The following is a 6,891-nucleotide window of genomic DNA, read 5'->3' on the forward strand; positions in this document are numbered from 1 at the left end:
CGGATGAAACTAGACCTAGAGCGTTTACAGTAACGCTTTGTAAACGCGGCTATTGTATAAGTTTAGTTTAAACCTATTTATTCAAGCTCGATTTCATAAAAAGGTTAATTGAAACACTTGAGAGTCCGTTTCCTGGCTAGAACCAGTACTTGGTGTCTTTGGGGGAGATCTTAAGGGCTGCTTTTTACAAATCTACATCACAAATAAATAGCCCATTAATAAGAAAATGAAATCTAAGTATTTAAGATCCAGGTCTCAAATTCAGGACAACGGAAAATGCAAACTAGAATCCATGAAATGCACACTTTTTCCGTTATATATATTATTGGTTTCACCTTATTCCAACTAATGTAACTCTTGCCAGTTAAAGGATATCGCAGATTTGTAGTTTCAATAGTAAAATTTGACGAAGTCCTATTCAAGGGATGAGATACTTTCTTAAAAACTCTTGCAGTCGGATAGTACTACTGGTATGGAGCAATAGTCAAAACAGGATACTAGGATTGGTATATCATAATGAACTTTGAGATGTGTTTGTAAATAATACAATGCCCCCTACTGCGCCGCTTTGATTTTTTTATCATTTGGCAGGTACAGATAATTATATACCTTTAAAGCTTATTACTTCTCTTTGATTTTTTTTTACCTTTGACCTTGAAGGATGACCTTGACCTTTCACCTCTCAAAATGTGCAGCTCCATGAGATACACTTGCATGCCAAATATCAAGTTGCTATTTGAAGCGACATAGAAGTTATGAGCATTTTTCGAAACCTAAACGCAAAGTGTGACCGAAAGACGGACAGACGGAAGGACGGACGGACAGTTCGATCACTATATGCCCTCCTTTGGGGGCATAAAAACGAGTTATCACTAAACAATGTATCTATTTGTATATTGCTCCATAAAATGGGACTTGTTTGAATGTTATGCTTAACCCTTTCCCACTCAGGACCGAAGTGAGAAAGGCTATGTAACTCGGGTTGGAAATGAAGCCCAAACTTGAATACAGTAAGAAAGGTCTTTACTTTAATGTTACTTTCTAAGGGACCACACATGCGTGAAAAAACGTATCTTAGTCGACAAAGGCTAAATTGAAGTATGTTTTCAAATATTTCTTCCCTTTGTTATTCCGTGGTGAGATGGATTCCTTTTTTTTTAGGATTATAATTGTTCATACCTATTTCTCATATTTGTTGTTGTTGAACAATTTAAGAATTGTGTATCATATTGTCTTTTTTTACAGCATACATGATGTTATAGCGCATTTATGTAATAAAGTATCATTTATGGGGAAACATGAATTCAAGTTTTCCATGACAGCTATACACTTGGAGACTTTTCTAACGCAAAAGTTATCAAATCAATAAAGCTCCCTTATTTTAAAACGGATTTTGATGAAATTTCGACTTAGACTAATTCAACACATATATAATACTTCATATACTCGTATATTAAATTGAAATTGATCAACATTAAAGTATCAAGTATAACAAATTATACAAAAAATCACGGTCAAAGTAATTATTATTTTACGTTGTATCATGATGAGAATATGTGAAAAGTAAAACGCATTAACTTACACGTCTTAATGACCGACCGGATTGCAACATTACCCTTCTGAAACGCTACCGGTAATTCTTTGTTATTAATAAAATTAATGTTATGTTTGCCTGGTATAAAAACCCACCTAGAATGATGAAATTGAAATTAAATTGGAATTATATAGCCTTGTACTACACTTGAAGACTTTTCTAACGCAACATTTTTCAAACTTAAATATCTCAGTTATGAGTGAATACTTTGAATTAAAAGTTTACATCTGTTCATTATACTACAGAATCTGCAAGCAAACGCTTAAATCATTCATCCGTGACGATCAGATGCTTTAGCAAGTGGGTAAGGTAGCCTGCAACATGCCGATTGCGCGGTTGCGGTAATGAATTTGTATACGAGACATTTTGATTTTTAAATTAATTTTATGTTTTCCTGGTGTATCAACCTTAAATGAAGAACTTGAAACAAAATTATAATCATATCGCGTTTCATATTTTCACGTGCAAAAAAGATGAAACCATGCCTACCCCACGTGCAAAAGTACCCGATTGTCTAGGATGAATATTTTTAATCGTTATCTTGCAATGAATACAGTCAAATGATTAGATGTGCAATTTTTAATAAAAATCTCAACCCATTACTGAGATATTCAAGTTTGAAAAGTGTTGCGTTAGAAATGTCTCCAAGAGTATATACTTATCTATCGTAGTATTAGTCATGTTTCGGTTTTACATAAGATTGATACCTTAATGCAACCCGATGTTAATTATGATTATGCCTCAACCGAAAATAAGATCAAAGTCAATAAGAACTTTTGTTATTAAAAGCAAATTTGCTATATTGATTGCGTATAATAGCCATGTATATACCGGAAGATTGCGGTCATAACACTAAGGAACGATAAAAATAAGTTACCGGTACCAGTATTTCATGACTTACAGCAGACTTTTGTGAAAATAATTGAAATTTAAGTTCGAATGTTAACGATATTATCCTAAATAATATTTATTCAACGACAAATGTTATGAAATCCTGATTCAAATTAATTACCGTGTCAGTTGACTCACGAATTTTGGACTAGTCATTGAAAAATCGGAACTGGTAATAAACTTGTCAAACATAGGGTGTTAGCAGACGACAAACCGCTTGACTCATTTGATGACGCACATGTACATAACATAATGTACACAGATGTGTTAGAGAGGATGTCTGCTGCAGTGGTAATGATTCATCATGATCATCGTCGTCGTCGTCGTAAAGAGAAACATTAGTAGCTGTTTATAGCAGATGTTTCATTATCATCATCTTCAACATCGTCATCATTAATGTAACCGGACGCAACTGCACCCAATTCCCAAATTAATTGTCTGTCCACGGTTCCATCAAATTCGCATGCAATATCATCACCAGCATCATTACCAAAATAATAAATTAATAATCATCATCATAATCAATACCATCAACAGCAGCTGTAGCAATTACTAAATGCATATTATCATCGTTAAAGGCAGCAGCATTATTACCTAGATCATTGATTTTATCCGAGATGGTATCGAAATTTATTCTCCTCCTCAGACCCCTCCTCCTCAATAAAGTCATCAATATCATCAGATGCAAAATTGATAGTTTAAATGTACATAAAATATTCTAAATGTCTGAAACAACGTCAAAAATACTATTTCCGCCAGATAATTATGTCGGACTTTGCAATTATTTCATTAAACTAACGATATAATCTTTCATTGCATAATCAAGCATATTATTTACTTAGATATCAATCATCGCGTTATAAATAGCACTTGTTGAGACCTCTACATACGATGCGTTTTCTCCACATACATGCACGTGTTTTTTTTTAGAAAGGGTCTTCCTAATTCAAAATCTAATCGTGATGAAAGGGGAAGTCATGCTTTTGAAAGTAATTGTTGATTAGTCATTTATTTAAATTAAGTTCGCGGAAGAAAGCTCTTTGCAGGTGGTGGCGCGGGGGGGGGGGGGGGGGGGGCGGTCACTATGAGATTGTCGTCATAATACAGATAAATAAAGTCAGTGCTGTCACGATATTATGTATTAGGCGGTATTGGTATGTGTTGATTTGAAGAGCTTATTTAGCTTGATGTTTTAAATTAGCATAGTATGTATACACTTCCTGTTGTATGCATTTTAACACAACATTAAACCGGCTGGTTCAAAGAAGAAATACGATATATTCTCGCAATATATACGACCAACCGACGTTAAATTATGATATTTCTAAATCAAAGGGATATAAATCATACTTGTTATCATTCTTTGCGTCAGAGTTACTCTGCCTACTAAACTGTTCAAATTAAAGGGGTCACCATGTTTAGGAAACGCCATCATTATAGCGATAGTTATAGTTAGTTATACTAGGTCATTAAACATATAGAAGGTTGATACATTGTTTGTTTTTTGATTATGTCGACATTAAAATAATGGACGAAAATAAGTTAAGATTTTTTCGCAATGCTTATGTAGTAGAATGACGTATAAGGAGAACTTAAACTGCCTTATTATTATGAGCTAGCTTGTATGTCGATGCGGTAGAGTGCCTGCCTTGCAACCGAGAGGTCGCGGGTTTTCTTATTGGGTCGACTTATCCGCGCACATGAACATTGTTTCAAATTTGTTTTCCCTATATTTCTATATTTTTCTATATGTTTTTTCTTAAATATAAACTTCATAGATGCATTTAATGAAAACATTTTCTCACACACAAAAATCATTTGTTCGATCCGTTATACCAATTAACATGTCTTCATATTGATTTGTTTGTTATCAATGATCATTCAATAACTTTGAGAGCTTTATTGACACGAAATAAAAAAATCTTAGATTCGTCATATATTTTCGATTATAGTTGGGTTTCTTAATTAACACCAAACGTAGGTAGTAAAGATATGTTTTATCAAATCTCAAGTACTCCACATGTCCCTTCATTCTCACGGAAACGCCCGTTTGTTTTCTTTATACAAAGAGGAGTGTGTATTTCGAAGTTCATATAGTCCGAGAGTTGCAGTATTGGAATGTTTCAAAGCAATTCCACCTTATTAAAGCACCGGATTCACGAAAGTTGTGACGAAATTTGAATTAGAGCTGCAATTTCAAGCAATTTAACGTTTACACGATGATATTTTAGTCACATTAAACGAACGACGCGTTGTCTTGTCGGATTTTTTTTTCGGCTCGGGTTAGGGTGGAAGTGCGATGTGGAACGCATTACGGAAGAAAACACAATACCTGACATCTTTAATAAGATGCGCCGGGATCGAGGTTGCGTCGGACCTGGTCGCCTATGTGAGACGCACGTGAACATACTATTATGCTAAACGGACAACAAGACAAAAAAGAAATGGAATTGTGTGTGAATCTGCAATTATTGTTAGCTGTTGCGCTCTTCCAAAATCATAACGAACATATGTCTTTCGTATATAAGGGATTTAAGAAAAGCTATTAGACATTATGAAATTAGCTCCACACGATTTTTGGGCAATTAAACATTATTAAACGTTTACGATTCTTCTTGTTTAATCATATTAAGTGTTGTCACGGTTAACCGGTGCAATGCCTTATTCCGCCACTGTCCTAAATCCAATCTTACGCCAATCCGATAAGCATTTTCAAACGGAGAATTATTTCATTAATCTTGATTTATACAGCTTGGTGGTTTTTATTAACAGCACTGACATTTTCATAACAATCCGAGGAATATATCAGTATCGATGCCTTTACGTATATATCAAATATACCCACTATACATTAATACACTACACGGTGGGGGAGAGGGGTCTGCGCATCAGCAGTACTCACGCCCAATTTTCAGGAACGCATGGCATTCTTGATAATCTCGTCCCATCGAGCTAGTCGTATTCACTTTTATTCAGGCACTTTTAGTCATTTTTGCACATGAGTCAGGCCTGTAATTCCTCTTTAAATTGTCCAAAATATGGCAACTGAGCATTGTTATCTTTACTTGAATAATGTTTTTGTGTCAATGTGCATGTTCACTATTGTATAAGATCAGAGGCTTATCCAGAAAATTTTCAGAGGGGGGGGGGGGCTGAACAGGGGAGGGTGCGGGAGGGGTGTCCCCGTCCGTCCTCAAACTTTTTTTGAAATGGCACCATGAAATGATGCGATTTCCTGCTATCTAATCAGCAATTTGCATGATAAAAGTGCATGTAAAACAAATAAGAACTTGAGTTCACACATCAAGTGTGACAGAAACACGGACAGACAGGGGTAAATCAAATGTCTCTCAAACCACTAAAGTGGTGGGAGACATTATCTTTATCCATAACTTTTTAAACAGAGTTAGATGGGTGGACCATCTATTTAACCTTGTTGGATATCCTACTAGGTCAACTTAGGTACAACATTAAAATGTTTGTGTCCATGTCCCTATGAATGGAAAGCAGGCACACAGTGGAAAACCTGTCCTGACCCATTGATGATCTTAGTTTTGTCTTAACAAGTCCTTGGGCACTGATACTCCTTTAACACTCGCATGATGTGACAGGGAACACACATGGTATGGACAAAACAGTGTAAATTATGGGGTACAGCTGGGAATCACAATGTGCAACAGAGCCCTGAAGGGTAGTAGGTGGGTTGGGTACACCTTTCCACCTAGCCTGCCATATAAAGTGCAACTCGGCGGGCAGGGACTGAGGGGAAGGGAGATCATCATTGAACCATTCAAGGTCACTAGCACTGACGGGAGAGAAGCACATTTATTTAGGTATAAACTTCAATCCCATGGCTGCCTTAGTCTGCATATAACTGAATTGGGTGTCCATTTCGTTCACAAAAGTGTCAACAAAGGGAGTCGTTAGGTTTCTTGTGTAGTTTAATTCGGGTGTTGCTGCTTCGATGTTGTCACGCTTGTAGAAAATGATTTAGTTTCATATAGCAAAGTAATTCTTCATTTTTGAGTCTTTTTTTTTATTTCAAAAACTATGGATGAACATCAAAGCAGTTAGCCCGATTTGTAATTTTTTTTATATTAATTGCCATTCATTAAGTGTGCAATGAATTTCAGTTGAATTTCACTGGCAATAACTTGTTACTCAAAAGGATTATCACTCTAAAGAGCTAATTCCAATTAAATTTATCAAAAAAATTACCGAAAAAATAATTATGATTGTCCAAAACGTTCGTCTAAACTCTTTAATTGCTACAACTTGAAATATTGTTTTTCACGAGTCTCATGCGGCAGCCATTTGTAAACATTTACCTATAGCTAAATGTATGGATGAATTTCATTAGTTGAATGTATCTTCTTCAGCCAATCAAATAGCGCAGTTAATTACAT

The sequence above is a fragment of the Dreissena polymorpha genome, chromosome 3, assembly GCF_020536995.1.
Source record: "Dreissena polymorpha isolate Duluth1 chromosome 3, UMN_Dpol_1.0, whole genome shotgun sequence".
NCBI classification, from domain to species: Eukaryota; Metazoa; Mollusca; class Bivalvia; order Myida; family Dreissenidae; genus Dreissena; species Dreissena polymorpha.